The following is a 24218-nucleotide window of genomic DNA, read 5'->3' on the forward strand; positions in this document are numbered from 1 at the left end:
CTCCACTCTGCTCCCCTCCATTCCAATCCACTCCATTCTACTCTACTTCTCTCCATTCCATTCCTTTCCACTTCATTCCAATCTACTCCATTGCATTCCTCTCCAATCCATTCCACTTCTTTCAGACTTTTCCACTCCATTCCATTCCTCTCCACTCCACTCCATTCCACTCCATTCCACTCAATTCCATTCCATTCCATTCCCCTCCATTCCACTCTACTCCATTCCATGCCATTCCTTTCCAAACTATTCCACGTCACTCCATTCCATTCCATTCCAATCCATTCTACTCCACTCCACTCCCTTTCCAACCCACATCATTCCATTCCATTGCTTTCCATTCCATTCCATTCTACTCCATTCCTCTTCCCTCCACTCCACTCCACTCCATTCTATTCCACTCCATTCCACTGCACTCCAATCTTTCCCACTCCAATCCATTCCATTCTATTCCATTCCATTCCGTTCCACTCCATTCCATTCTACTCCTTTCCACTCCACTCCATTCTTTGCATTCCATTCCCTTCCACTGCTTTCCATTCCATTACTTTCAATTCTATTCTATTCTCCTCCGTTCCACTCAACTCTACTCCACTGCACTACATTCCATTACATCCAAATCCATTCCACTCCATTCCACTCCTCCACTTTGCTGCAATGCTCTCCTCTCAATTCCACTCCTTCTCATTCCCTTCCGCTCCATTCCACTGCTATCCTCTTCACCTCAATCAACTCCGGTTCATTCGATTCCATTCCATCCCATTCCATTCCATTGCATTCCATTTCTCTCCATTCCATTCCACTCCACTCCACTTCACTCCAATCCACTCCATTCCATTCCATTCTACTCCATTCTATTCCATTCCATTCCATTCCGTTCCTTTCCTTTCTGTTGTACTCCATTGCATTCTTTTCCTTTCTTTTGAGAGTATCTCAATCTGTCACTCAGCATGGAGTGCAGTGGCACAGTCTCAGCTCCCGTTCTGTTCTGTTCCTTTTCTTTCTGTTCCACTCCATTCAGCTCTGCTAGGCTCTGCTCCGTTCCATTTCCTTCCATTCTACTCCAGTCCACTCCACTACATTTCGTTACATCCAATTGCATTCCACTGCTTTACACTCCTCTACACTTAACTGCATTCCACTCCACTCCACTTCACGCCATCCCCTTGCATTCATCTCCATTGCACTGTATTCCGCTCCACCTCACTCCGCTCCATTTCAATCCATTCCATTCCATCTCATTCCAGTTCTCTCCATTCCAGGCCACTCCACTTCACTCCACTCTGTTCCCATGCAGTCCACTCCATTCCATTCCATTCCATTCCTTTCTTTCAATGTTATCTCACTCTGTCACATAGCCTGGAGCACAGTCGCACAATCTCCGCTTCCGTTCCATTCCATTCCATGCCATTCCATTCCATTCCACTACACTCCATTCCGCTCAAATCTACTCCAATGCATTCCACTCCACTCCACTCCATTCTATTGCACTCCACTCCACTCCATTCAATTCCATTCCTTTCCACTTCACTCCACTCCACTACATGCCACTCCATTCCTCTCCATTCCATTCTGTTCCATTCCTTTCCACCCCACTCCACACCATTCCACTCCACTCCATTCCATTCCATTTCAGTCCACTCCACTCATCTCCACTGCAGTCCACTCCATTCCACTGCACTATACTCCATTTTATTCCACTCCCCTCCAGTCCACTGCACTCCAATCCTTTCCATTCAATTTCAATCCACTCCATTCCATTCCTTTCCACTACATTCCTTTCCGTTCCCTTCCATTCCACTCCATTCCAATCCTCTGCAACCCACTCCATTCTACTCCACTCCGTTCCACTCCATTCCAATCCACTCCTTTTCATTCCACTCCATTACCTTCCACTCCATTCCACTCCACTTAACTCCATTCCATTCCATTCCATTCCTTTCCTCTCGACTCCACATCACTCCACTCCTTTCATCTCCACTCCACTCCACACAATTGCACTTCCCTCCTTTCGATTCCATTCCATTCTCTTCCTCTTACTCCCCTCCATTCCACTCCACTCCACTCCATTCCTCTCCATTCCGCTCCATTCCATTTTATTCCATTATATTCCACTCAATTGCATTCCCTTCCACTTCATTCCATTCCATGCCACTCCACTCCACTCCACTCCAATCTGCTTCATTCAATTCCTATCCACTTGTCTCCATTCCCTTCCATTCCACTGCTTTCCATTCATTTCCACTCCATTCCACTCCACTCCACTCCTCTCCATTTCACTCCATTCAATTCCATTGCAGTCCATTCTGTTCCACTTCATTCCATTCCTCTCCATTCCAGTTCATTCCAATCCAATCCACTCCACTCCATTCCATTCCTCTCCATTCCACTCATCTCCCTTCCTTCCCACTCCACTCTACTCCACTCCATTCCGTGCAATTCCAATCCATTTTGTTCCATTCCATTCCACTCCACTAGACTCCACTCCACTCCTTTAGATTCCATAGTAATCCATTTCACTGCATTCCAATCCACACCACTGCGTTCCGTTGCATTCCCTTCCATTCCATTCGACTCCTCTCCATTTCACTCCACTCCACTCCACTCCATTCCAATCCATGGGATTCCATTTCACTCCATTCCATTCCATTCCACTCCATGCCACTCCACTCACCTCCACTCCCCTCCACTCCACTGCATTCTGTTCCATTCTATTCCATTCCAGTCCACTCTACTCCTTCCACTCCTGTCCACTCCATTCCATTCCACTCCACTGCACTCCACTACATTCCATTGCATTCCACTCCCTTCCACTCCACTCCAATCCATTGCAGTGCACTCCTCTCTATTCCACTCCACTCCATTCCATTCCATTCCATTGCATTCCACTCCATTCTATTCTGTTTCACTCCATTCCACTCTACTCCACTGTACTACATTCCCTTCCATTCCACTCCTTTGAAATCAGTTCTTTCCTTCCACAGAATCTCTCTCGGTCACTAAGGCTGGACTGTAGTCACACAATCTCAGCTCACATTTCTCTTCTCCATTCCATTGCATTCTATTCCATCCCATTCCATTTCTTTCTATTTCACTCCACTCCACTGCATTCCATTCCACTGCATCCCATTCCATTCCACTCTGTTCCTCGTCACTCCACTCCATTCTACTCCTGTCCACTACATTCCATTCCATTTCACACCACTGCATTCCATTCCATTCTTTCGACACGATATCACTGTGTCAAACAGCCTGGAGAGCTTAGGCACAATCTCAGCTCACATTACATGTCAACTCTCTATTGAACTGCATTCTATTGCATTAAATTCCATTGCATCCCATTCCATTCCTTTGCTTTCCATTACATTCAATTCCATTCCATTCCATTCCTTTCCACTCCACTCCACTCCAGTACGTTCCTTTACATCCGATTCCATTCCACGCCATTGCACTCCTCTCCAATCCACTGCACTGCACTCCACTCCACACCATCCCATTACTTTCTGCTCCATTCCACAGCACCACACTCCTCACCACTCCACTCCACATCATTCCATTCCTTGACATCCGATTCCATTCCATTCCATTCCTCTCCATTCCACTGCACTCTACTTCAGTCCACTCGAATCCACCCAATTAAAAATTTTTTCCATTCCATTTCTTTCTTTCAAGAGTATCTCACTCTTTCACCCAGCGTGGAGTGCAGTGGCACAATCTCAGCTCACATATCATTTCATCAGTCCATTCCATTCCATTGCATTCCATTCCACTCCAGTGCACTCCACTCCACTCAATTCCACTCCACTCCACTCCAACACGTCCCATTCCATTCCATTCCAATCCCTTCCATTCCACACTGTTTTATCGACATTATCTCCCTCTGTCACGCAGGCTCCTTCGCAGTGGCCAAATCACTGCACATATTTCTTCATTCCATTCGATTCAATTCCATTTCATTCCATTGGATTCCATTCCACTCCACTCCGTTCCATTCCACTCCACTCCGTTCCTTTCCTCTCCATTCCATTCCACTCCATTCCACTCTCCTCCACGACACTCCACTCCATTTCACTCCACTCCACTACACTCCTCTCCACACCACTCCACTCCCCTCCATTCCATTCCATTCCACTCCATTCCATTCCATTCCATTCCATTCCTTTTTTTCCACAGGATTTCTTTCCGTCACAAAGGCTGGAGTGCAGTGGAACAATAACAGCTCACATGTCCTTTCAGCAGTCCATTGCATTCCATTCCAACCCATTGCATTCCATTCTATTTCACTCCACGATACTGCACTCCACTCCGTTTCATTCCACTCCGTCCCATTCCATTCGTCTCCATTCGACTCCACTCCACTCCATTCCATTCAATTCCATTCCACTCCATTCCATTTCACTCTATTGCATTCCATTCCTTTCTATCCACAGGATATGACGTGTCACCCAGTCTGGAGTGCAGTGGCACAATCTCAGCTCACACTACATGTCAACTTTCCATTGTATTATATTCTATTACAATGGATTCCATTGCATTCCATTACATTCCACTACTGTCCACTCAATTCTAGGCCATTCAACTCCGTTCCACTCCACTGCACTCCACTTCATTCCACTCCATCCCATTCCTTTCCACCCCATTCCACTATAATCCATTCCACCCCACACCACCCCAATTCATGCCATTACGTTCCATTTCATTCCATTCCTCCACATTCCACTCCACTAATGTCCACTCTGTTCCATTCCATTCCACTGCGTTCCATTCCATTCCTTTCTTTTGAGAGTATGACACTCAGTCACCCTGCCTAGAGCACATTGGTAAAATCTCAGCTCCCATTCCATTCCATCCCATTCCATTCCACTCCACTCCAGTCCACTCCATTCTGCTCTGCTCCATTCCAGTCCATTACACTGCACTCCATTCCCTTCCACTACACTCCAATCCACTCCACTCCACTCCACTACTATCCATTCCATTCCACTCCATTCCATGCCATTCCACTCCACTCCATTCCATTCCTTTCCTCTCCGCTCCACTCAATTCCATTCCACTCCACTTCACTCCAATCCATTCCACTCCTCTCCACTCCACTCCATTCCATTCTATTCCATTCCATTCCATTCTATTCCATTCCACTCCACTCCATTCCATTCCATTCCACTCCATTCCAGTTAACTCCATTCCACTCCAGTCCACTAAATTCAATTTCACTCCGTTCCACTCCTTTCCACTTCATTCCATTCCACTCCATTCCACTCCAATCCATACGACTCCATCCCACTCCTTTCCATTCCTTTCCACTCCACTCCACTCCAATCAACTGCGTTTCTCTCCACTCCCTTCCATTTCATTTAATTCCACTCCACTCCACTCCACTCCATTCCACTCCACTCCATTCCATTTGATTCAATTCCATTCCACTCCATTCCATTCCATTCCAGTCCGTTCGACACCATTCCACTCTAATCCACTCTACTCCATTCCACTTCATTCGACTCCATTCCACTCCGTTACCTTCCACTCCATTCCACTCCTATTCACTCCATTCATTTCCACTCCACTCCACACCACGATATTCCATTCAACTGCACTCCACTACACTCAATTCCATTCCACTCCACTCCCCTCCACTCCACTCCATTCCATTCCATTCCACTCCACTCTACTCCAATGCATTCCATTCCACTCCACTTATCGCCACTGCATTCCATTACACTCTACTCCATTCCATTCTATTCCATTCCATTCCATACCAATACATTCCACTCCAATCCACCTCATATCATTCCATTCCATTCCACTCCGTTCCATTCCATTGTACCCCATTGAAGTACATTCAACTCCATTCCACTCCACTCCACACCACTCTACTCCACTCTACTCCTTTCCATTCCTTTCCAATCCACTCCATTGCATTCAGTTCCACTCCATTCTATGCCAGTCCATTCCATTCCACTCCATTCCACTCTACTTCTTTCCACTCCATGTCATTACAGTCCACTGCATTCCATTTCATTCCACTCCACCCCGCTCCACTCCACTTCATTTGCTTCCATTCCACTCCATTCCGTTCCACTCCACTGCATTCCATTTCATTCCATTCCATTTCACTCCATTGCATTCCATTCACTTCTTACGACAGGATATCACTATGTCACTCTGGCTGGAGCGCAGTTTCACAATCTCAGCTCATATTACATGTCAACTATACATTCCATTGCATTCTATTCCATTGCATTCCATTGCATACTTTTAATTCCGTTGCATTCAATTCTATTCCATTCCATTCCATTCCATTCCATTCCATTCCATTCCATTCCATTCCATTCCATTCCTCTCAATTCCCTTCCATTCCACTCCATTCCAGTCCATTCCACTAAATTCCACTACACTACACTCAATTCTAGTCTATTGCACTCCAATCCATTCCACTCTGCTCCATTCCACTCCATTTGATTCCATTCCACTCCACTCCCTTCTGCTGTACTATATTCCATTCTGCTCCATTCCCCTCCTCTCCATTCTATCACATTCCACTCCACTCCACTCCATTCCATTCCACTCCATTTCACTCCACTCCACTACATTTCATTCCACTCCACTCCATTCCATTCCGTTCCATTCTATTCCACTCCATTCCTTTCCATTGCATTCCATTCCATTCCACTCTGGCCCACTCCATTCCACTCCACTCCTCTACGTTCCATTACATCCAATTCCATTCCACTGCATTCCTATCGTCTCCTCTCCAGTGCACTCCACTCCTGTCCAATCCACTCCTTTCCATTCCATTCTGCTCCATTCCACTGCAATGCACTCCACTGCACTCCACTGCATTTCATTCAATTCCCTTCCATCCCATTGCATTCTTCAGTCCACTCTGCTCCAACTCACTCCATTCCACTCCACTCCACTCCGTTCCATTCCATTCTACGGCATTCCAGTCCATTCCTTTATTTCGAGAATTCCTCAGTCAGCCAGCCAGCCTGGAGTGCAGTGGCCCCATCCCACCTCCCGCTCCGTTCCATTCCACTCCGCTCCGCTCCTTTCCTTTCCGTTCCATCCACTCCACTACTTTCCATTACTTCCGATTCCATTCCACTCCATTGCACTCCTTTCCACTCTACTGCACTCCTCTCTACTCCATTTCACTACATCTGATTCCATTTTGCTCCATTCCATTGCACTCAACTCCACCCCACTCCAGTCCACTTCATTCCATTCCATTCCGTTCCATTCCTCTCCATTCCACTCCAATCCACTTCACTTCACTCCACTCCACTCCAATGCACCCCACTGCATTCCATTGCATTCCACTGCATTCCATTCCATTCCTTTCTTTCGAGAGTATCACACTCTGTCACCCTTCCTGGAGCGCAGTGGTACAATCTCAGCTTCCATTGCGTTCCATTCCATTCCATTCCATGAGACTCTTCTGCACTCCACTCCATTCCATTCCACTTCACCCATCGTCACTCCACTCCACCCCTTTCCAATCCACTCCACTCTATTGCATTCCACTGTGCTCCTTTCCATGCCACTCCGTTCTGTTCCTCACCACTCCAATCGACTCCAATCCACTGCATTCCATTCCCCACCATTCCATTCAATTCCATGCCATTCCGATGTATTTCACTCCACTCCACTCCACTCAATTCCTGTCCATTACCCTCCTCTCAAATACATTTCACTGCAGTACACTGCATTCGATTACATTCCACTCCAGTGCACTCCACTCCACTCAATTCCACTCCACTCCAACACGTCCCATTCCATTCCATTCCAATCCCTTCCATTCCACACTGTTTTATCGACAGGATCTCCCTCTGTCACGCAGGCTCCATCGCAGTGGCCAAATTACTGCACATATTTCTTCATTCCATTCGATTCAATTCCATTTCATTCCATTGGATTCCATTCCACTCCACTCCGTTCCATTCCACTCCACTCCGTTCCTTTCCTCTCCATTCCATTCCACTCCTTTCCACTCTCCTCCACGACACTCCACTCCATTTCACTCCACTCCACTCCTCTCCACACCACTCCACTCCCCTCCATTCCATTCCATTCCACTCCATTCCATTCCATTCCATTCCATTCCATTCCATTCCTTTTTTTCCACAGGATTTCTTTCCGTCACAAGGGCTGGAGTGCAGTGGAACAATAACAGCTCACATGTCCTTTCAGCAGTCCATTGCATTCCATTCCAACCCATTGCATTCCATTCTATTTCACTCCACGATACTGCACTCCACTCCGTTCCATTCCACTCCGTCCCATTCCATTCGTCTCCATTCGACTCCACTCCACTCCATTCCATTCAATTCCATTCCACTCCATTCCATTTCACTCTATTGCATTCCATTCCTTTCTATCCACAGGATATGACGTGTCACCCAGTCTGGAGTGCAGTGGCACAATCTCAGCTCACACTACATGTCAACTTTCCATTGTATTATATTCTATTACAATGGATTCCATTGCATTCCATTACATTCCACTACTGTCCACTCAATTCTAGGCCATTCAACTCCGTTCCACTCCACTGCACTCCACTTCATTCCACTCCATCCCATTCCTTTCCACCCCATTCCACTATAATCCATTCCACCCCACACCACCCCAATTCATGCCATTACGTTCCATTTCATTCCATTCCTCCACATTCCACTCCACTAATGTCCACTCTGTTCCATTCCATTCCACTGCGTTCCATTCCATTCCTTTCTTTTGAGAGTATGACACTCAGTCACCCTGCCTAGAGCACATTGGTAAAATCTCAGCTCCCATTCCATTCCATCCCATTCCATTCCAATCCACTCCAGTCCACTCCATTCTGCTCTGCTCCATTCCAGTCCATTACACTGCACTCCATTCCCTTCCACTACACTCCAATCCACTCCACTCCACTCCACTACTATCCATTCCATTCCACTCCATTCCATGCCATTCCACTCCACTCCATTCCATTCCTTTCCTCTCCGCTCCACTCAATTCCATTCCACTCCACTTCACTCCAATCCATTCCACTCCTCTCCACTCCACTCCCTTCCATTCTATTCCATTCCATTCCATTCTATTCCATTCCACTCCACTCCATTCCATTCCATTCCACTCCATTCCAGTTAACTCCATTCCACTCCAGTCCACTAAATTCAATTTCACTCCGTTCCACTCCTTTCCACTTCATTCCATTCCACTCCATTCCACTCCAATCCATACGACTCCATCCCACTCCTTTCCATTCCTTTCCACTCCACTCCACTCCAATCAACTGCGTTTCTCTCCACTCCCTTCCATTTCATTTAATTCCACTCCACTCCACTCCACTCCATTCCACTCCACTCCATTCCATTTGATTCAATTCCATTCCACTCCATTCCTTTCCATTCCAGTCCGTTCGACACCATTCCACTCTAATCCACTCTACTCCATTCCACTCCATTCGACTCCATTCCACTCCGTTACCTTCCACTCCATTCCACTCCTATTCACTCCATTCACTTCCACTCCACTCCACACCACGATATTCCATTCAACTGCACTCCACTACACTCAATTCCATTCCACTCCACTCCCCTCCACTCCACTCCATTCCATTCCATTCCACTCCACTCTACTCCAATGCATTCCATTCCACTCCACTTATCGCCACTGCATTCCATTACACTCTACTCCATTCCATTCTATTCCATTCCATTCCACTCCACTACATTCCACTCCAATCCACCTCATATCATTCCATTCCATTCCACTCCGTTCCATTCCATTGTACCCCATTGAAGTACATTCAGCTCCATTCCACTCCACTCCACACCACTCTACTCCACTCTACTCCTTTCCATTCCTTTCCAATCCACTCCATTGCATTCAGTTCCACTCCATTCTATGCCAGTCCATTCCATTCCACTCCATTCCACTCTACTTCTTTCCACTCCATGCCATTACAGTCCACTGCATTCCATTTCATTCCACTCCACCCTGCTCCACTCCACTTCATTTGCTTCCATTCCACTCCATTCCGTTCCACTCCACTGCATTCCATTTCATTCCATTCCATTTCACTCCATTGCATTCCATTCACTTCTTACGACAGGATATCACTATGTCACCCTGGCTGGAGCGCAGTTTCACAATCTCAGCTCATATTACATGTCAACTATACATTCCATTGCATTCTATTCCATTGCATTCCATTGCATACTTTTAATTCCGTTGCATTCAATTCTATTCCATTCCATTCCATTCCATTCCATTCCATTCCATTCCATTCCATTCCATTCCATTCCTCTCAATTCCCTTCCATTCCACTCCATTCCAGTCCATTCCACTAAATTCCACTACACTACACTCAATTCTAGTCTATTGCACTCCAATCCATTCCACTCTGCTCCATTCCACTCCATTTGATTCCATTCCACTCCACTCCCTTCTGCTGCACTATATTCCATTCTGCTCCATTCCCCTCCTCTCCATTCTATCACATTCCACTCCACTCCACTCCATTCCATTCCACTCCATTTCACTCCACTCCACTACATTTCATTCCACTCCACTCCATTCCATTCCGTTCCATTCTATTCCACTCCATTCCTTTCCATTGCATTCCATTCCATTCCACTCTGGCCCACTCCATTCCACTCCACTCCTCTACGTTCCATTACATCCAATTCCATTCCACTGCATTCCTATCGTCTCCTCTCCAGTGCACTCCACTCCTGTCCAATCCACTCCTTTCCATTCCATTCTGCTCCATTCCACTGCAATGCACTCCACTGCACTCCACTGCATTTCATTCAATTCCCTTCCATCCCATTGCATTCTTCATTCCACTCTGCTCCGACTCACTCCATTCCACTCCACTCCACTCCATTCCATTCCATTCTACGGCATTCCAGTCCATTCCTTTATTTCGAGAATACCTCAGTCAGCCAGCCAGCCTGGAGTGCAGTGGCCCCATCCCACCTCCCGCTCCGTTCCATTCCACTCCGCTCCGCTCCTTTCCTTTCCGTTCCATCCACTCCACTACTTTCCATTACTTCCGATTCCATTCCACTCCATTGCACTCCTTTCCACTCTACTGCACTCCTCTCTACTCCATTTCACTGCATCTGATTCCATTTCGCTCCATTCCATTGCACTCAACTCCACCCCACTCCAGTCCACTTCTTTCCATTCCATTCCGTTCCATTCCTCTCCATTCCACTCCAATCCACTTCACTTCACTCCACTCCACTCCAATGCACCCCATTGCTTTCCATTGCATTCCACTGCATTCCATTCCATTCCTTTCTTTCGAGAGTATCACACTCTGTCACCCTTCCTGGAGCGCAGTGGTACAATCTCAGCTTCCATTGCGTTCCATTCCATTCCATTCGATGAGACTCCTCTGCACTCCACTCCATTCCATTCCACTTCACCCATCGTCACTCCACTCCACCCCTTTCCAATCCACTCCACTCTATTGCATTCCACTGTGCTCCTTTCCATGCCACTCCATTCTATTCCTCACCACTCCAATCGACTCCACTCCACTGCATTCCATTCCCCACCATTCCGTTCATTTCCATGCCATTCCGATGTATTTCACTCCATTCCACTCCACTCCACTCAATTCCTGTCCATTACCCTCCTCTCAAATACATTCCACTTCAGTACACTCCATTCGATTACATTCTACTCCAGTCCACTCCACTCCTCTCCATTCCGCTACATTCCATTCCATTTCGTTCCATTCCACTCCCCTCCCTTCCATTCGTTTCCACACCATTCCACTCCACTCCATTCCATTCCAATCCACTCTAATCCACTCTACTCCACTCCTTTCCACTTCTTTCGATTTCTCTACTTTCAACTCCACTCCACTCCCTTCCACTCCAATCCAATCCAATCCATTCCATTCCATATAATTCCACTCCCTTCAACTCTACTCCATCCACTGTATTCCAATCCACTGCTATTAACTCCACTCTGCTCCCCTCCATTCCAATCCACTCCGTACTACTCTACTTCTCTCCATTCCATTCCTTCCAACTTCATTCCAATCTAGTCCATTGCATTCCACTCCACTCCATTCCACTCCTTTGAGACCTTTCCACTCCATTCCATTCCTCTCCACTCCACTCCATTCCACTCCATTCCACTCAATTCCATTCCATTCCATTCCCCTCCATTCCACTCTAATCCATTCCATGCCATTCCTTTCCAAACTATTCCACGTCATTCCATTCCATTCCATTCCAATCCATTCTACTCCACTCCATTCCCTTTCTAATCCACTCCATTCCATTCCATTCCTTTCCATTACATTCCATTCTACTCCGTTCCTCTTCCCTCCACTCCACTCCATTCTATTCTACTCCATTCCACTGCACTCCAATCTTTCCCACTCCAATCCATTCCATTCTATTCCATTCCATTCCGTTCCACTCCATTCCATTCTACTCCTTTCCACTCCACTCCATTCTTTGCATTCCATTCCCTTCCACTGCTTTCCATTCCATCAGTTTCAATTGTATTCTATTCTCCTCCGTTCCACTCAACTCTACTCCACTCCACTACATTCCATTACATCCAAATCCATTCCACTCCATTCCACTCCTCCACTTTGCTGCAATGCTCTCCTCTCAATTCCACTCCTTCTCATTCCATTCCGCTCCATTCCACTGCTATCCTCTCCACCTCAATCAACTCCGGTTCATTCAGTTGCATTCCATTCCATCCCATTCCATTTCTCTCCATTCCATTCCACTCCACTCCACTTCACTCCAATCCACTCCATTCCATTCCATTCTACTCCATTCTATTCCATTCCATTCCTTTCCATTCCATTCCGTTCTGTTATACTCCATTGCATTCTTTTCCTTTTTTTCGAGAGTATCTCACTCTGTCACTCAGCATGGAGTGCAGTGGCACAGTCTCAGCTCCCGTTCTGTTCTGTTCCTTTTCTTTCCGTTCCACTGCATTCAGCTCTGCTAGGCTCTGCTCCTTTCCATTTCCTTCCATTCTACTCCAGTCCACTCCACTACATTGCGTTACATCCAATTGCATTCCACTGCTTTACACTCCTCTACACTTAACTGCATTCCACTCCACTCCATTTCACGCCATCCCCTTGCATTCATCTCCATTGCACTGTATTCCGCTCCCCCTCACTCCGCTCCATTTCAATCCATTCCATTCCATCTCATTCCAGTTCTCTCCATTCCAGGCCACTCCACTTCACTCCACTCTGTTCCCATGCAGTCCACTCCATTCCATTCCATTCCATTCCTTTCTTTCAATGTTATCTCACTCTGTCACATAGCCTGGAGCACAGTCGCACTATCTGCGCTTCCGTTCCATTCCATTCCATGCCATTCCATTCCATTCCACTACACTCCATTCCGCTAAAATCTACTCCACTGCATTCCACTCCACTCCACTCCATTCTATTGCACTCCACTCCACTCCATTCAATTCCATTCCTTTCCACTTCACTCCACTCCACTACATGCCACTCCATTCCTCTCCATTCCATTCTGTTCCATTCCTTTCCACCCCACTCCACACCATTCCACTCCACTCCATTCCATTCCATTTCAGTCCACTCCACTCATCTCCACTCCAGTCCACTCCATTCCACTGCACTATACTCCACTTTATTCCACTCCCCTCCAGTCCACTGCACTCCAATCCTTTCCATTCAATTTCAATCCACTCCATTCCATTCCTTTCCACTACATTCCTTTCCGTTCCCTTCCATTCCACTCCATTCCACTCCTCTGCAACCCACTCCATTCTACTCCACTCCATTCCACTCCATTCCATTCCACTCCATTCCAATCCACTCCTTTTCATTCCACTCCATTACCTTCCACTCCATTCCACTCCACTTAACTCCATTCGATTCCATTCCATTCCTTTCCTCTCGACTCCACGTCACTCCACTCTTTTCATCTCCACTCCACTCCACACAATTGCTCTTCCCTCCTTTCGATTCCATTCCATTCTCTTCCTCTTACTCCCCTCCATTCCACTCCACTCCACTCCATTCCTCTCCATTCCACTCCATTCCATTTTATTCCATTACATTCCACTCCATTGCATTCCCTTCCACTTCATTCCATTCCATGCCACTCCACTCCACTCCACTCCAATCTACTGCATTCAATTCCTATCCACTTGTCTCCATTCCCTTCCATTCCACTCCATTCCATTCATTTCCACTCCATTCCACTCCACTCCACTCCTCTCCATTTCACTCCATTCAATTCCATTGCAGTCCATTCCGTTCCACTTCATTCCATTCCTCTCCATTCCAGTTCATTCCAATCCAATCCACTCCACTCCATTCCATTCCTCTCCATTCCACTCATCTCCCTTCCTTCCCACTCCACTCTACTCCACTCCATTCCGTGCCATTCCATTCCACTCCACTGGACTCCACTCCATTCCTTTAGATTCCATAGTACTCCATTTCACTGCATTCTAATCCACACCACTGCGTTCCGTTGCATTAACTTCCATTCCATTCGACTCCTCTCCATTCCACTCCACTCCACTCTACTCCAATAGAATCCATTGGATTCCATTTCACTCCATTCCATTCCATTCCACTCCATGCCACACCACTCACCTCCACTCCCCTCCACTCCACTGCATTCTGTTCCATTCTATTCCATTCCAGTCCACTCTATTCCTTCCACTACTGTCCACTCCATTCCATTCCACTCCACTGCACTCCACTGCATTCCATTGCATTCCACTCCCTTCCACTCCACTCCACTCCATTGCCGGGCACTCCTCTCTATTCCACTCCACTCCATTCCATTCCATTCCATTGCATTCCACTCCATTCTATTCCGTTTCACTCCATACCACTCTACTCCACTGTACTACATTCCCTTCCATTCCACTCCTTTGAAATCAGTCCTTTCCTTCCACAGAATCTCTCTCGGTCACTAAGGCTGGAGTGTAGTCACACAATCTCAGCTCACATTTCTGTTCTCCATTCCATTGCATTCCATTCCATCCCATTCCATTTCTTTCTATTTCACTCCACTCCACTGCATTCCATTCCACTGCATCCCATTCCATTCCACTCTGTTCCTCTTCACTCCACTCCATTCTACTCCTGTCCACTACATTCCATTCCATTTCACACCACTGCATTCCATTCCATTCTTTCGACACGATATCACTGTGTCAAACAGCCAGGAGAGCTTAGGCACAATCTCAGCTCACATTACATCTCAACTCTCTATTGAACTGCATTCTATTGCATTAAATTCCATTGCATCCCATTCCATTCCTTTGCTTTCCACTATATTCAATTCCATTCCATTCCACTACTTTCCACTCCACTCCACTCCAGTACGTTCCTTTACATCTGATTCCATTCCACGCCATTGCACTTCTCTCCACTCCACTGCACTTCACTCCACTCCACAGCATCCCATTACTTTCTGCTCCATTCCACAGCACCACACTTCTCACCACTCCATTCCACATCATTCCATTCCTTTACATCCGATTCCATTCCATTCCATTCCTCTCCATTCCACTGCACTCTACTTCAGTCCACTCGAATCCACCCAATTAAAAATTCTTTCCATTCCATTTCTTTCTTTCAAGAGTATCTCACTCTGTCACCCAGCGTGGAGTGCAGTGGCACAATCTCAGCTCACATATCATTTCATCATTCCATTACATTCCATTGCATTCCACTCCATTCCAGTGCACTCCACTCCACTCAATTCCACTCCACTCCACTCCAACACGTTCCATTCCATTCCTTTCCAATCCCTTCCATTCCACTCTGTTTTATCGACAGGATCTCCCTCTGTCACGCAGGCTCCAGCGCAGTGGCCAAATCACTGCACATATTTCTTCATTCCATTCGATTCAGTTGCATTTCATTCCATTGGATTCCATTCCACTCCACTCCGTTCCATTCCACTCCACTCCGTTCCTTTCCTCTCCATTCCATTCCACTCCATTCCACTCTCCTCCACGACACTCCACTCCATTTCACTCCACTCCACTACACTCCTCTCCATACCACTCCACTCCCCTCCATTCCATTCCATTCCACTCCATTCCATTCCATTCCATTCCATTCCATTCCATTCCATTCCATTCCATTCCTTTTTTTCCCCAGGATTTCTTTCCGTCACAAAGGCTGGGGTGCAGTGGAACAATAACAGCTCACATTTCCTTTCAGCAGTCCATTGCATTCCATTCCAACCCATTGCATTCCATTCTATTTCACTCCACGATACTGCACTCCACTCCGTTCCATTCCACTCCGTCCCATTCCATCCGTCTCCATTCGACTCCACTCCACTCCATTCCGTTCAATTCCATTCCACTCCATTCCATTTCACTCTATTGCATTCCATTCCTTTCTATCCACAGGATATGACGTGTCACCCAGTCTGGAGTGCAGTGGCACAATCTCAGCTTACACTACATCTCAACTTTCCATTGTATTATATTCTATTACAATGGATTCCATTGCATTCCGTTACATTCCACTACTGTCCACTCAATTCTAGGCCATTCAACTCCGTTCCACTCCACTGCACTCCACTTCATTCCACTCCATCCCATTCCTTTCCACCCCATTCCACTATAATCCATTCCACCCCACACCACTCCAATTCATGCCATTACGTTCCATTTCATTCCATTCCTCCACATTCCACTCCACTAATGTCCACTCTGTTCCATTCCATTCCACTGCGTTCCATTCCATTCCTTTCTTTTCAGAGTATGACACTCAGTCACCCTGCCTAGAGCACATTGGTAAAATCTCAGCTCCCATTCCATTCCATCCCATTCCATTCCACTCCACTCCAGTCCACTCCATTCTGCTCTGCTCCATTCCAGTCCATTACACTGCACTCCATTCCCATCCACTACACTCCAATCCACTCCACTCCACTCCACTACTATCCATTCCATTCCACTCCATTCCATGCCATTCCACTCCACTCCATTCCATTCCTTTCCTCTCCGCTCCACTCAATTCCATTCCACTCCACTTCACTCCAATCCATTCCACTCCTCTCCACTCCACTCCCTTCCATTCTATTCCATTCCATTCCATTCTATTCCATTCCACTCCACTCCATTCCGTTCCATTCCACTCCATTCCATTCCATTCCATTTAACTCCATTCCACTCCAGTCCACTAAATTCTATTTCACTCCGTTCCACTCCTTTCCACTTCATTCCATTCCACTCCATTCCACTCCAATCCATACGACTCCATCCCACTCCTTTCCATTCCTTTCCACTCCACTCCACTCCAATCAACTGCGTTTCTCTCCACTCCCTTCCATTTCATTTAATTCCACTCCACTCCACTCCAATCCATTCCACTCCACTCCATTCCATTTGATTCAATTCCATTCCACTCCATTCCATTCCATTCCAGTCCGTTCGACACCAATCCACTCTAATCCACTCTACTCCATTCCACTCCATTCGACTCCATTCCACTCCGTTACCTTCCACTCCATTCCACTCCTATTCACTCCATTCACTTCCACTCCACTCCACACCAGGATATTCCATTCAACTGCACTCCACTTCACTCAATTCCATTCCACTCCACTCCCCTCCACTCCACTCCATTCCATTCCATTCCACTCCACTCTACTCCAATGCATTCCATTCCACTCCACTTATCGCCACTGCATTCCATTACACTCTACTCCATTCCATTCTATTCCATTCCATTCCACTCCACTACATTCCACTCCAATCCACCTCATATCATTCCATTCCATTCCACTCCGTTCCATTCCATTGTACTCCATTGAAGTACATTCAGCTCAATTCCACTCCACTCCACACCACTCTACTCCACTCTACTCCTTTCCATTCCTTTCCAATCCACTCCATTGCATTCAATTCCACTCCATTCTATGACAGTCCATTCCATTCCACTCCATTCCACTCTACTTCTTTCCAGTCCATGCCATTACAGTCCACTGCATTCCATTTCATTCCACTCCACCCCGCTCCACTCCACTTCATTCGCTTCCATTCCATTCCATTCCGTTCCACTCCACTCCGTTTAATTTCCTTCCATTTCATTTCACTCCATTGCATTCCATTCACTTCTTACGACAGGATATCACTATGTCACACTGGCTGGAGTGCAGTTTCACAATCTCAGCTCATATTACATGTCAACTATACATTCCATTGCATTCTATTCCATTGCATTCCATTGCATTCTTTTAATTCCGTTGCATTCAATTCTATTCCATTCCATTCCATTCCATTCCATTCCATTCCATTCCATTCCTCTCAATTCCCTTCCACTCCACTCCATTCCAGTCCATTCCACTGAATTCCACTACACTACACTCAATTCTAGTCTATTGCACTCCAATCCATTCCACTCTGCTCCATTCCACTCCATTTGATTCCATTCCACTCCACTCCCTTCTGCTGCACTATATTCCATTCTGCTCCATTCCCCTCCTCTCCATTCTATCACATTCCACTCCACTCCACTCCATTCCATTCCACTCCATTTCACTCCACTCCACTACATTTCATTCCACTCCATTCCATTCCATTCCATTCCATTCTATTCCACTCCATTCCTTTCCATTGCATTCCATTCCCTTCCACTCTGGCCCACTCCATTCCACTCCACTCCTCTACGTTCCGTTACATCCAATTCCATTCCACTGCATTCCTATCGTCTCCTCTCCAGTGCACTCCACTCCTGTCCAATCCACTCCTTTCCATTCCATTCTGCTCCATTCCACTGCAATGCACTCCACTGCACTCCACTGCATTTCATTCAATTCCACTCTGCTCCAACTCACTCCATTCCACTCCACTCCACTCCATTCCATTCCTCTCCATTCCACTCATCTCCCTTCCTTCCCACTCCACTCTACTCCACTCCATTCCGTGCCATTCCAATCCATTTTGTTCCATTCCATTCCACTCCACTAGACTCCACTCCACTCCTTTAGATTCCATAGTACTCCATTTCACTGCATTCCAATCCACACCACTGCGTTCCGTTGCATTCCCTTCCATTCCATTCGACTCCTCTCCATTCCACTCCACTCCACTCCACTCCATTCCAATCCATTGGATTCCATTTCACTCCATTCCATTCCATTCCACTCCATGCCACTCCACTCACCTCCACTCCCCTCCACTCCACTGCATTCTATTCCATTCTATTCCATTCCAGTCCACTCTACTCCTTCCACTCCTGTCCACTCCATTCCATTCCACTCCACTGCACTCCACTACATTCCATTGCATTCCACTCCCATCCACTCCACTCCACTCCATTGCAGTGCACTCCTCTCTATTCCACTCCACTCCATTCCATTCCATTCCATTGCGTTCCACTCCATTCTATTCTGTTTCACTCCATTCCACTCTACTCCACTGTACTACATTCCCTTCCATTCCACTCCTTTGAAATCAGTTCTTTCCTTCCACAGAATCTCTCTCGGTCACTAAGGCTGGACTGTAGTCACACAATCTCAGCTCACATTTCTCTTCTCCATTCCATTGCATTCTATTCCATCCCATTCCATTTCTTTCTATTTCACTCCACTCCACTGCATTCCATTCCACTGCATCCCATTCCATTCCACTCTGTCCCTCGTCACTCCACTCCATTCTACTCCTGTCCACTACATTCCATTCCATTTCACACCACTGCATTCCATTCCATTCTTTCGACACGATATCACTGTGTCAAACAGCCTGGAGAGCTTAGGCACAATCTCAGCTCACATTACATGTCAACTCTCTATTGAACTGCATTCTATTGCATTAAATTCCATTGCATCCCATTCCATTCCTTTGCTTTCCATTACATTCAATTCCATTCCATTCCACTCCTTTCCACTGCACTCCACTCCAGTACGTTCCTTTACATCCGATTCCATTCCACGACATTGCACTCCTCTCCACTCCACTGCACTGCACTCCACTCCACACCATCCCATTACTTTCTGCTCCATTCCACAGCACCACACTCCTCACCACTCCACTCCACATCATTCCATTCCTTGACATCCGATTCCATTCCATTCCATTCCTCTCCATTCCACTGCACTCTACTTCAGTCCACTCGAATCCACCCAATTAAAAATTTTTTCCATTCCATTTCTTTCTTTCAAGAGTATCTCACTCTGTCACCCAGCGTGGAGTGCAGTGGCACAATCTCAGCTCACATATCATTTCATCAGTCCATTACATTCCATTGCATTCCATTCCACTCCAGTTCACTCCACTCCACTCAATTCCACTCCACTCCACTCCAACACGTCCCATTCCATTCCATTCCAATCCCTTCCATTCCACACTGTTTTATCGACAGGATCTCCCTCTGTCACGCAGGCTCCATCGCAGTGGCCAAATCACTGCACATATTTCTTCATTCCATTCGATTCAATTCCATTTCATTCCATTGGATTCCATTCCACTCCACTCCGTTCCATTCCACTCCACTCCGTTCCTTTCCTCTCCATTCCATTCCACTCCATTCCACTCTCCTCCACGACACTCCACTCCATTTCACTCCACTCCACTACACTCCTCTCCACACCACTCCACTCCCCTCCATTCCATTCCATTCCACTCCATTCCATTCCATTCCATTCCATTCCTTTTTTTCCACAGGATTTCTTTCCGTCACAAAGGCTGGAGTGCAGTGGAACAATAACAGCTCACATGTCCTTTCAGCAGTCCATTGCATTCCATTCCAACCCATTGCATTCCATTCTATTTCACTCCACGATACTGCACTCCACTCCGTTTCATTCCACTCCGTCCCATTCCATTCGTCTCCATTCGAATCCACTCCACTCCATTCCATTCAATTCCATTCCACTCCATTCCATTTCACTCTATTGCATTCCATTCCTTTCTATCCACAGGATATGACGTGTCACCCAGTCTGGAGTGCAGTGGCACAATCTCAGCTCACACTACATGTCAACTTTCCATTGTATTATATTCTATTACAATGGATTCCATTGCATTCCATTACATTCCACTACTGTCCACTCAATTCTAGGCCATTCAACTCCGTTCCACTCCACTGCACTCCACTTCATTCCACTCCATCCCATTCCTTTCCACCCCATTCCACTATAATCCATTCCACCCCACACCACCCCAATTCATGCCATTACGTTCCATTTCATTCCATTCCTCCACATTCCACTCCACTAATGTCCACTCTGTTCCATTCCATTCCACTGCGTTCCATTCCATTCCTTTCTTTTGAGAGTATGACACTCAGTCACCCTGCCTAGAGCACATTGGTAAAATCTCAGCTCCCATTCCATTCCATCCCATTCCATTCCACTCCACTCCAGTCCACTCCATTCTGCTCTGCTCCATTCCAGTCCATTACACTGCACTCCATTCCCTTCCACTACACTCCAATCCACTCCACTCCACTCCACTATTATCCATTCCATTCCACTCCATTCCATGCCATTCCACTCCACTCCATTCCATTCCTTTCCTCTCCGCTCCACTCAATTCCATTCCACTCCACTTCACTCCAATCCATTCCACTCCTCTCCACTCCACTCCCTTCCATTCTATTCCATTCCATTCCATTCTATTCCATTCCACTCCACTCCATTCCATTCCATTCCACTCCATTCCAGTTAACTCCATTCCACTCCAGTCCACTAAATTCAATTTCACTCCGTTCCACTCCTTTCCACTTCATTCCATTCCACTCCATTCCACTCCAATCCATACGACTCCATCCCACTCCTTTCCATTCCTTTCCACTCCACTCCACTCCAATCAACTGCGTTTCTCTCCACTCCCTTCCATTTCATTTCATTCCACTCCACTCCACTCCACTCCATTCCACTCCACTCCATTCCATTTGATTCAATTCCATTCCACTCCATTCCATTCCATTCCAGTCCGTTCGACACCATTCCACTCTAATCCACTCTACTCCATTCCACTCCATTCGACTCCATTCCACTCCGTTACCTTCCACTCCATTCCACTCCTATTCACTCCATTCATTTCCACTCCACTCCACACCACGATATTCCATTCAACTGCACTCCACTACACTCAATTCCATTCCACTCCACTCCCCTCCACTCCACTCCATTCCATTCCATTCCACTCCACTCTACTCCAATGCATTCCATTCCACTCCACTTATCGCCACTGCATTCCATTACACTCTACTCCATTCCATTCTATTCCATTCCATTCCATACCAATACATTCCACTCCAATCCACCTCATATCATTCCATTCCATTCCACTCCGTTCCATTCCATTGTACCCCATTGAAGTACATTCAGCTCCATTCCACTCCACTCCACACCACTCTACTCCACTCTACTCCTTTCCATTCCTTTCCAATCCACTCCATTGCATTCAGTTCCACTCCATTCTATGCCAGTCCATTCCATTCCACTCCATTCCACTCTACTTCTTTCCACTCCATGCCATTACAGTCCACTGCATTCCATTTCATTCCACTCCACCCCGCTCCACTCCACTTCATTTGCTTCCATTCCACTCCATTCCGTTCCACTCCACTGCATTCCATTTCATTCCATTCCATTTCACTCCATTGCATTCCATTCACTTCTTACGACAGGATATCACTATGTCACCCTGGCTGGAGCGCAGTTTCACAATCTCAGCTCATATTACATGTCAACTATACATTCCATTGCATTCTATTCCATTGCATTCCATTGCATACTTTTAATTCCGTTGCATTCAATTCTATTCCATTCCATTCCATTCCATTCCATTCCATTCCATTCCATTCCATTCCTCTCAATTCCCTTCCATTCCACTCCATTCCAGTCCATTCCACTAAATACCACTACACTACACTCAATTCTAGTCTATTGCACTCCAATCCATTCCACTCTGCTCCATTCCACTCCATTTGATTCCATTCCACTCCACTCCCTTCTGCTGCACTATATTCCATTCTGCTCCATTCCCCTCCTCTCCATTCTATCACATTCCACTCCACTCCACTCCATTCCATTCCACTCCATTTCACTCCACTCCACTACATTTCATTCCACTCCACTCCATTCCATTCCGTTCCATTCTATTCCACTCCATTCCTTTCCATTGCATTCCATTCCATTCCACTCTGGCCCACTCCATTCCACTCCACTCCTCTACGTTCCATTACATCCAATTCCATTCCACTGCATTCCTATCGTCTCCTCTCCAGTGCACTCCACTCCTGTCCAATCCACTCCTTTCCATTCCATTCTGCTCCATTCCACTGCAATGCACTCCACTGCACTCCACTGCATTTCATTCAATTCCCTTCCATCCCATTGCATTCTTCAGTCCACTCTGCTCCAACTCACTCCATTCCACTCCACTCCACTCCGTTCCATTCCATTCTACGGCATTCCAGTCCATTCCTTTATTTCGAGAATACCTCAGTCAGCCAGCCAGCCTGGAGTGCAGTGGCCCCATCCCACCTCCCGCTCCGTTCCATTCCACTCCGCTCCGCTCCTTTCCTTTCCGTTCCATCCACTCCACTACTTTCCATTACTTCCGATTCCATTCCACTCCATTGCACTCCTTTCCACTCTACTGCACTCCTCTCTACTCCATTTCACTACATCTGATTCCATTTTGCTCCATTCCATTGCACTCAACTCCACCCCACTCCAGTCCACTTCATTCCATTCCATTCCGTTCCATTCCTCTCCATTCCACTCCAATCCACTTCACTTCACTCCACTCCACTCCAATGCACCCCACTGCATTCCATTGCATTCCACTGCATTCCATTCCATTCCTTTCTTTCGAGAGTATCACACTCTGTCACCCTTCCTGGAGCGCAGTGGTACAATCTCACCTTCCATTGCGTTCCATTCCATTCCATTCCATGAGACTCTTCTGCACTCCACTCCATTCCATTCCACTTCACCCATCGTCACTCCACTCCACCCCTTTCCAATCCACTCCACTCTATTGCATTCCACTGTGCTCCTTTCCATGCCACTCCGTTCTGTTCCTCACCACTCCAATCGACTCCAATCCACTGCATTCCATTCCCCACCATTCCATTCAATTCCATGCCATTCCGATGTATTTCACTCCACTCCACTCCACTCAATTCCTGTCCATTACCCTCCTCTCAAATACATTTCACTGCAGTACACTGCATTCGATTACATTCCACTCCAGTGCACTCC

Source organism: Pongo pygmaeus, chromosome Y (assembly GCF_028885625.2).
Source record: "Pongo pygmaeus isolate AG05252 chromosome Y, NHGRI_mPonPyg2-v2.0_pri, whole genome shotgun sequence".
Taxonomy (NCBI): Eukaryota; Metazoa; Chordata; class Mammalia; order Primates; family Hominidae; genus Pongo; species Pongo pygmaeus.